Source organism: Condylura cristata, unplaced genomic scaffold (genome assembly GCF_000260355.1).
Source record: "Condylura cristata isolate star-nosed mole 26May11 unplaced genomic scaffold, ConCri1.0 scaffold00006, whole genome shotgun sequence".
NCBI lineage: Eukaryota > Metazoa > Chordata > Mammalia > Eulipotyphla > Talpidae > Condylura > Condylura cristata.
In genome coordinates this window covers 47,215,245-47,225,897 of record NW_004567107.1, presented here as the reverse complement: position 1 = coordinate 47,225,897, position 10,653 = coordinate 47,215,245, and the positions used below count along the sequence as shown (strand labels likewise).

Below are 10,653 nucleotides of genomic sequence, written 5' to 3'. Positions count from 1 at the left end.
ATTTTGGTCCCTTTTATCATCTAAGACCATGTGGTTTGTTTTCAAAGGAACAGATGCCTATGGTCTGAGTTAGGACTTAACCTTTCCTTGCTACTGGTCCTCAGCATGCATGACTATCTAGGTGGGCTTTTTTTTTTTTTTTTGTGGTCTTCATTTTTTATTGAAGAGCAGGAAGAACAGGAACAAGCAGGTGGGATCAAAAGCAGCAACATCAGGGACAAGTATAAAAGTATAAAATATAAAGTGCTAGCACAGGGGAGCATGTGCAGGACTGAGCCATGGCATAGATCACCCTTGGGAACATACGGCTAAGACTGACCACAGCTTATCACTGGAATCTAGGCCTGGGAGGCCTACGCAGGGTCCTTGGCTGGAAGTGGAAGTGGCTTAAATGTGGCCCATCCTTGGGCCTTGAAGTAGGAGACCAGTTGCACAGGTACTTCTGCAAACACAGTCTGTGCTAATGCCTCTCGAGGGGCCTGATGGGAGAAAATAGGGGCAAAATCAGTGATGATCCATTGCAGCTTCCCAAGGTCTACATCTCATGACCAGATGTGCTCACATCAGGAAGAGGTGGAAGAGTAAACTCCAGGTCTGGTCTTCCCAAGTTTGCCCCTATTCACATTCTGAAAGCGTCGATAAAGCACAAATTGTACTGTCACGTGCTGCTGCTTCCCCAGTATGTGTATGCAGGGGTCCACCAGCTGTTCCATGGCCTCAAAGTCAGCACCACCCACACCGAAGATGATCACTGACATGGATAGATGGGAAGCACGAACCACAGCCTCACATGTGGCTTCAACATCTGTCACGGCACCATTAGTCAACAGCAACAGCATGAAGTATTGCTGGGAGCAAGCCCACAGATATACTGAGGTTGACCCTCTGAATATTTCACATGTCCATACTGACAAGAAATATCTTGCTACACAACCCTCAAAGAAGCCCTCGACTGAGCCCACCCCACATCACTGATGTTACTGCCTCGATAGAATGGTTTGTTGAAGGGAAATCTAAAGCACTGGCTTTGAAGCAATATCCAGCAAGAATGAGGAGCCATCTAGCAGTATGCTTTATAATCATTGAATCAGAGACATTTATATGGGTGGAGGTCAGGTATGCTGTTAAATATTCCATAATGGACTGGACAGCCTGTCAAAAATGAATTATTCAGTCTCAAATGTCAATAGTACCAAGAATGAGAAAAACTTTACTAAGATACAAAAGCAATACAAGGTCCATGACGACAAGAACTTAGCAACATAGGCTAACAGGTTTTGGTAAAATCATGTCAAGCTATAAATTAAGAATCATGTTATCCTACTTCTTGTGCTTTCCTTTGTGGTTGAACTGCTTTAACACTATTTATTTCAACTTAAGCTTAAAATGCAGTCATTTGGGAGCAGACTCTAATATTTCTGGAAGTAACATCAGAGTTTCCCCTACCATTTCAGATGAACAAAGTCTGTCATACTAACTCACCAGCAGAAGTTCAAAAGAAAGAGAAAGGAGGTTTTGAAATGGGAAATTTGTAAAACATTTTCAGAATGTTGCCTTTGGAATAAACTTGAAAACATTGTCTGACATTCATTTTCACAATGAAACCCTCCTCTGACTTTAAGGTAAGTTAAATATAGTATTAAGAAGACAAGAATGAAAAGATTAAAGATTTTATTTTTGCATAAGACATATGTTCTCTCTTAAATGTTGTATATGTTGTTAATACCTTTTTGCACCTGTATTTGCTAAGAAAAGCACTTACATGAAAAAAACATGGAAAAAAATGAAAAATATATCTATTAATGTCAAATCTTAGTATTTAATGCATATTACTTGCTTTGATGATCATTTCCTATTTCTTAATTCTTGTTAAGAATATAGTAAATACATAATAAGAAACAGAGCTGGTAAAAAATGATTAGTGATTTTGCAGCTATTTAGAATAAGTCTAACATCTAGCAACAATATCTTGTTCTACATCAATACATTAATTATTCTATATTAAGATGCACTGTATACGTAAATTAAAGCATGACCTCTTCTACTCTTATCCGTAGTATGTGAAATAAAGTTCAGCACCCTCAGGGATGTTTCTAAATGTTACAACTTGTATAGTTCTTTTGCCTGAACTTACTAGTACTATAATTGAGTAGTAAGTTTTTACTACTGCCAAGAATTTGTCATTTTCTACTGAATTGAAATTAGCGGTCACTCCAAGGAAGAGGTCTTATATGTAGCTCACAGTAAAAGAAGAAATGAAATTTGTACTTTTTAAGCTTTACTGAAAAATAATAAAGTACACAAAAAAGGATATTTAGTGAAGGGACAATAGCATGTTAATAATGATACTCAATGGAATAAGTTATAAAAGTCTTTCTTTTCCTAATGTCTAATTTAATGAGGCAATTGCTAAAAATAAATACAAATAATTAGGAGTCTTCTTGATTTTGCTATTAAATAGTTTGTTGCTAAATATATGAAGCTAACATAAAAGAAAAAAAAATAACCATAGATTAGTACTCCCTCATGCTACACATTGAAGATGGAAAATAATTGCATAGTTATAGTGTATAACTTCTAGTGGATATTATTTCTTAAATGCCACAGAAGACTTGACAGGCATTAACAAAATCCATTACAGTTGTATATTTTTATAAGAATGAAAAAAAATACTTGAAAATGATCATCTTGTGTTTTTTTTCTTTATCTTTTTAGTTTTCATAATAGTGGAAACAAATTGCATGTGAGCAAAGATTAAAAGCTTAAAAGTTTCTTTTTAAAAATAGTGCAATTGTACAAAGAAAAATGAAATCAACAAAAATAAAATGGATTAAAGAAAATTATGCCTTCCAAATTAAAAATATAGTTAGGACTTTATATAAAAATTACTGTGTCCAAAATGATCTTCTTGTGTATTAGATAGAATATTGACTTTGAAGTTAGCAGATTTATTTCAGTTTCCAGCTATGGATTTCACTGTGGTTGTCAGTGAAAACAATCTCAGAATTGCTGAGTTTATTCCATGGTTCAGAGGACAATGAGTTCTTGAGATTTCACCAATTGGGTTATGCTCCAGATTAAAGGTAGGTTCATATCCTCCCACATGTCTCCATCTAAAACAACTGAATCACTGATCATATTGTTACTCTGAAAGATAGGTGTAAATCTCAAAGCTATGTAATTCTTCAGCTGGAAGCGTATTGTGACCTATATGTGTATCCTGTTGGCCAGAAAAAAATCACACAGTAAACTTAGTATCAATGAGATAAGCAAACATATTCTGGCATCACTCTATTAAAAAAAAAAAAAAAAAAAAAACCCACAGGCTCAATGTTGTCCATGCTTGTTCCAAGAGGCAAGTAAGTCTGAAGTCTATGGGTTTTGAATAAAATAAGGACCATAAAAAAAAACCAAGACTTTTTAAAGTTTTAAATCAACACTTAAGACTTCATCTTTCAAGAACAGTAGACATATTTCAAAAGCTCTACAGTTGTACAGGAGTAGAATTGGGAACAGTAATTCAATTTACCACATCATAGATGATCCTTGAATTCTCTATAAATAGCATCTACCTATCTTCTTTATAGAATAAACGATCCATTTTGCAAACAGGCATGCATTAAACACTACCACTTATTAAATACCAAGAATTCTAAGAGCCTAAGAGACAAGAATATGTGAAACACTACCAAATTTGTTAGGTGAGTGAGGCTTAGTGTTGCATACGGCGTGCTATGCTCGGCCTTGATAATAGAACCACAAATGGTGGTAGATTCATGCATTAGAATCTTTCTGCCAAGACATGCCCAATATATTTTCTTTTTGAACTTTTTCTTGGTGATTGTTCTGTAATAAGTAATCAAGTGAATCAGTCTGCCATCACTTATGTGGCTTTTCTGGGTACCATAAAAAAAAAAAAAAAAAAACAGCAAGGTGGAATTTTGTGGAAGGCCTTTCATGTTCAGGTCTGTGGAAATAGCACACACCATTTGTTCCCACACTGAAGATGATTGCCACAAGGGTATTCTCTAGCCATGGGGTCTCACACTAACTACAACAGCTGGAGAATGGTCAGGAGAACGTGGTGGAATTGTTGAATAGTCTATGATAGCATCTTCCTTTCTGTTCCCTAAATATCCAGTTATTGCATGCAGGTCAGAGTTCATTATCTTCAATGAGCTTTTAATGAACTTTAAATCTTCCTAGTTTATTACTTACTTTGTCTCAGTATAAAGTGGTTTGAGGTGAACATCTACTCATGCAGGATTGTAGAGCTTTTGAAATATGTCTACTGTTCCTGAAGATTGAAGTCTTAAGTGTTAGTTTAAAACTTTTAAAAGTCTTGGGGTTTTTTATGGTCTTTATTTTCTTCAAAACCTATAGACTTCAGACTTACTTGCCTCTTGTCTGTTCCACACTTAAAGTTCTTTAATAACATGGTTCTCAAATTCTCTCAAATTTTTCTACTTTTTACTCCCATATCTCTCTCACTCAATTTCATGTTGGCTAAAATGCAAATTTCAGGATGATGAGAAGGCTGTACCTTAATTTGATGTTTTATCTTGGTCACATTATCCCACTGAAAGATTTTTGCTAAGTTTTTTCTAGAAAATATTTCTTAATTTTTATGGTTTGGGATTTAGAAGTAATTGATTTTTACCATAGCAAAAATTCCCAAATTCTATTCTTTTGTTTCCTTCACACTCTTTTCAATTCTTTCTGAATTTTAGTTCTTTCTTAGTCCTATTTATAAATCCTTAGCTACTGAAATCAATGATAAACAAAAATCTGTGCTAAATAGTTATTTTCACCTTCTTTTGCTGAACCCACAAGCTTAACAGGCCACATCTGCTTTTGAAATAAATACAGGGCATGTAATATTTTGATGCTGCATGGCAAAATTTACCTGCTATCTTGCCCCTGATTTCAGGTTACTCCTTTCCATCCTTTGACTTTTAAACCTAAAAATTTCCTCTTTCTTTTAATTTGGTAGCAAAAATTTAAATTACTAGTATCATTATAATATAGTAGTAGCCTTGGCATTGGTGCATTAACAAATAATTCATTTAATTTAATGGCTTTTTTTTTCCTTTTCCACTCAAATTCCGTATGTTTCAGAGATCTTCCTGGAGGCTTCCTTCCAAAATGGCTTTAAAAATGTGTCTTTTTTTACATATAACATGAATATCCTAATATAGCACTAGTGAACATCACTGAGGTAAAAGAGGTTGTGGGGGAACACATGACTTAGTCTTCTTAGGCATAGGACACCTTTTCTATCTATACTATAAGAGAGCCCAGTTATCTGGCTCAATTTATCAGAGTAACTGTGAGTAATCATGAAAATAGAGTCCATAGGTGCAGAAAGATGAAATGAGTTAATATTGAGAGTCTACCCAGTTTTGCCACACACACAAATATGCATACCCTTACAAAACCCTAACACTGAATGATTTGAATGATTTACAGATCAAAGAATGATCAACATATATTCCAAAACAATACATGTGTTCAAAAATTATTTGGATATTAGTGGTTCTTGATAATAGTATTATTTAAGAAATACTAGCTTATATTTGAAATAGACCAATTTTATATAAAATTAGAGAATATAGCCTTTATAATTCTATGCTACTTATATTTTGAAGCACCCTAATGCTTCAGATATGCCTAGAAATAGGCATATTTTTATAGAATATATGGCACATACAGTCAGTTAATAAGCAATAATAGTTTTGAGATCAAGACTAAGAATAATGGATTAAATCCTATATCAAAGTTCTTACACACTTTTCTGATTATTGTTTCTAAGATGACAGAAAGAATTAAAGTGAAAAAGAAAAAAAAATATGTTCTAGCCATCAATATGATATAGTCATAGTATTTTGGTGAATATTCATCATGCACTATTTTGATGTTAAACAATCATATGTAAGGTAAAATTATAACACAACCATTTACTACATAATGCTTTACATGTAAAGAAAACACTATAATTACAATTACAGGGCATGTAAAAATAAACCATTTTCATGGTGCTCATGGAAATGACCAGGAATCACACTTCTTTAGGAACTATATTCAAGTGTGTGGCTTTATTTATTAATTTTACATTTATTCAAAATTATTGAATAAGTACTTGAGAGAGGTAAGCATTACTCCAGAAATAAACTTTTTCTACAAAACATCAGAGAAGACAAAATAAAAGAAGATGGACAAGATAAATTTCTCAGCTTCTATATGATTCTTCAACTCTATTTACAGTGAATAGAAGATATTGTTAGTAGTCTGAAAAATAAAATCACTGACCATAAATAACAATACTCTTCCACATTGTGAACCCATTATTGACTAGCTCTAAGAACAGTTCATGCAATCTCTCATAATTACTGATCAATAAATAGTTTGGGATGATAAGGAAGTAAGTACTTTGTATACCATGGAATTATTCTGAAGATCATATGAAATAGTGTATATAAAAGTAGTTTAAGACTAAGTCACTCTACAACTTTAAGGTGTTGTTATTGTATGTATAACCACCTGATGGATTAAGTTTCAGGTTGAGATTTTTTCTTCTTTTTCCATCCTCCTTTTTATTATCACTTTTATAAATAATTGTACTTTAAGCCATAGATAGCCATTATTCCTAACCTTTTCTATTTTCTTTCTTTCTACTTCTTCTTGTACATTACTCCAATAAAGCTATCTTTTCCAACATGTAAAATGCATTTATAATCCTGACTAAAGGAAAGACAGGCAATATAATAAAAATATGTATCTATAGATCAGAATGGAAGATAATGAGTGATTTGTAGGACAAACTGTCATCCAAAATACTGAACTCTGGGGAAATGTACAAGATATGAATAAGAACCAATATTAAAACCATACTTAGTACAGCCTAAGTGGGCAAAAATGACTTTCAGCATTGCATTTTATATTTTGCTAATGGATTAGAAAGGCAAGTGTCATTTTGAGCTCCTTAGCAACAAATCCACTTTATCCTGTAAAGTTTTGAATTAAGGACTGTTATAATAGCAACGTTTGTCTCAATTGAGTTTCAAATATATGGAATGTGACTGACAAGGTGTCATTCCCTGATATTTCTATATTTTTTTAATAAGAGAAATTTAAGTTTAATTCTATTTTATTTTGCACTGTAAAGTCAGTAATGATGATAATCACAGGATGTCTCTGAGTCTTCCCTTAGTTGACCAGAAGGCAATAGATCAATTACTGAATGCAAGTAAGATTTAATTTATGTTAGTGTTATTGATTTCAAAACTATACATCATTAGAACTTTTGCTTATACCCATAAAACATTAGTGATGTTACAGAAGAGATTAAGATGGGAAGAACAACTAATAGAAATGATTTTCCTGTTAGCCTTAGTTTCACCAATTTTTTAAGGTTTTTAAATTATTTTGTGTGTGTGTGTGTGTGTGTATGGATGGGCTTAGTGGAAAATAAGTATAGAAAATATAACTAATAATGATCATAGTGGTTATATCTAATGGGTATTATAGATAGTTATTATATTTTTGTTTATTTTAAATATATTGCTAATATAAGTATTGTGTGTAACAAAATATGAAGTAAATAGCTATCATTATTTTTTAATTCTATATCTACTGAATTTCATCTATCTGGTGTAAAAATTCAATTATCAATATTCTAATTAAGAAGATAAAAATTGCTTTATCCCCCTTCGTAAGTTTCTACTATATCTTTTAAAACTATGACACTGCTTTCTGATTGCCTTTAAAGGTCAGCCTTCTCCTCAATACCTTTGTTAAAAAAAACATGAAATTAGGTATGGCTCAATAAAAACCACCAGAGTAGAAGGTTGACATTCAAAGTGCTTTTCCTGCTCCTACTGGCCACTGTTGTCACACTTGAAAGACAGTTCTTATATGAAGAGAGGTGAAAGGCCCAACAGAAAAGTTGTATGACTGCACTTTTGTTAACAGTTAAATGACAGGTACAGCGTTAGCAGCCAAATTTAAATCAATCATACTGAATCTAACACACATATTTTTGGGTGTGGAAGAAAAGACTACTAAAAACAAATGTATCACATACTTTCACTAAAAGTAGATACACATAGGAGATAGAGTGAATCAGCATGTATCTAGTAATTTTCCTTTCCCGCCTAATTCTTCCTTCCGCCTTTGAGGTTGCGCTGATACCAAGTCTAACAACTACCCTCTCCTTTACTAGGCTCACAAGGAAAAATAGAAATACTTATATTTACAGAGTATGTTTAGTATTGTGTCCTTTAGCCTGAAAGTCTTTTGTGTAGACATAATGATGGCAACATTCTACCTCATTCACTTTTCACTGGTATATTTTTATGATTCCTGAAAGCAATTCAATGAATTAGTAAGCAAAGGCTGCAGACATGATTCCCATTTGTCCTGTACTTTAGATTGACAGGATAATTTTCAGAAATGACTGTACTAGTCAGCTGTAAAGGTTTAGAGCCTCAGGTGAAAATCTTCCCCATTGCATTGACCTCTAGCCAATTATCCAGTATTCCAAAGCCAGAGGTAGAAACCAAAGACATGGAAAAAAAAATTTTTTTTGTAGGGTTATTAACATTAGTTTCTCAAAGCTTTCACTTAGTGCCTAGCACTCAGGACAGAGTTCAGAGAAAAATAGCCATTATTACTATAAAGGAAACATTCTATATTGGAGATTAGAGTTTGATGATAATACTTAAGAACTTAAAATATTTTTCATCTTAAGAAAGGTAAAGACATTATTTCATTTTTGAGTGCTTCTAGAGCATGCAACACTTTCCAGAGCAGAATTAGAGGTTGTCCTTGACTTTTGGTTTACGAAAGTATTTGTTTCTTGCTATTGATTTCACACACATGATAGAAATCCCTGGAAAGAAGAGTATACGGAACAATGGACAAAAAATATAATGCAAGAGTTTTGTTTTTTTGTTTGCTTGTTTAAGATTTTTTGTTTGTTTGTTTTGATCCTTACAAAATATGTCAAGGATCATATGAAATGTTTTCTAACTTCCCATCGAGAGATGAGATAATTAGCACTATGTTGCAAGTCCATCAATCCCTAGGTTGGTAAATGTCCACCTACTTATCCAACTAATGAATGTGCTTTCTACCTGCCAAGTATGTTCTAAAGGTTTAACATAAGTAATGTCATACAATGTTGATGATCCCTTAAATTTTATTTTCCTACATTTTTAGCATTAGTTTTAGATCATGTGGATAATATTTTTGTAAGGATATAAGCCAAATCCTTTTACATCATCCTGTATATTTTACCATTTTCATCAGACTCTGAAGTATCCCAAACTAAGATTCCAGGAGCTATTTTGGTACCAACCCTCCTTTATTATTCCTTTTATTAGTATATCATCAAATCTTACAGATTATCATTCTAGATATCTTAATAATTTGCATTCATTCACATTTTGCTTTTTTTTTTTTTCCTTCAGTATCACCTGTCATAAAAGCTGTCCTACAGAATTGTGGACCTCTATACCTTCAGTTCTTTTTCCACATGGTTGTTATAATTATCTCCCTAGAGATAACTCTTCATAACTCTCTTCTACGTTGATGTATCTGCTAACTTATTTAGAAATCTGTAGCTCTTACCAACAGGCATCTTCTTATACTCCAAACCTCAATAACTTTACTCTATCTACTGATTTAAAATTTTCCTACATCTCACATGTAAACATACTCTATTATATGTTTGTTCCTGCAGCATCAAATGTTTGGTTGCCCTCTGAAATAAAACACAAGTACTGTTGGTGGCATTTGTGCAAATTACCATCAAATTTACATGGGGACTTTCCTTGATTCAACTCCATTGTAGTTTGGTTTCTTGTGACGCTATGATGGAGCTATATTTTAAAAAGGCAAATTGGATACACAGCAGTGCATGTAGAGAAAAGGTTAAATTGTGACACAATTACAGAAGATTTCAGTTACCCAATCAGACAGGGTAATTTAGAGACAGGTAGGACATTCAAAGATACCCTTTTAGAAGAAAGGCAATCAGGTCATAGAACAGTGCTAAATAAGAGTTTTCCCTGGGAAGAAGCTTGACCTTGGACAGCGTGGATCATTTCAATTATATATAATCCCTCAAGGATTCTGTAGAAACCTGTTAATGGTCCAATAGCTGGAAGAATGAGGGTCTTACATTAAAAAGGTAGCATTTCACAGCACACACTTTTCCCTCATGCTGTGGAGTGTTTGCTGGATCCATCTGCAAAGGAAAAGGTAGTTTCAGAGGCACAGTATATTACCAAAATCAATTAGATCGAAAAGAAGAAAAGGCATTTAAAAAAAACAACTACATATTTGGAGGAAGGGAACATTAGGGACTATTAATTTGAATTATGACTAAAAATATTCAAGTCTCATGTAATCCAAAGGGATAAATTATTGTAAAATATTTGGAATCTACTCATGATTACAAATTAAACCATTTCAACCATTTGGTAGTGGAAATAAATTTTCAAGTAGCTTTTAGAGTGACTTATTTTGGTAACATACATTCATGTTTCACTTGGTGAAGAGATAACCATGTTTCCCTGGTTTAGAAATGTGAGGCCCTCCCTGGTGGCGCAGCGGGTTAAAGCACTGCACTGAGAAACTAAAAAGCCACTT

General features: G+C 33.3%; 1 pseudogene; it reads right to left on the bottom strand.

Moving 5' to 3' along the window:
- Nucleotides 1-338: 338 nt before the first annotated feature.
- Nucleotides 339-10,653, bottom strand: part of LOC101636811 — a 74,889-nt pseudogene continuing 64,574 nt past the window's right edge.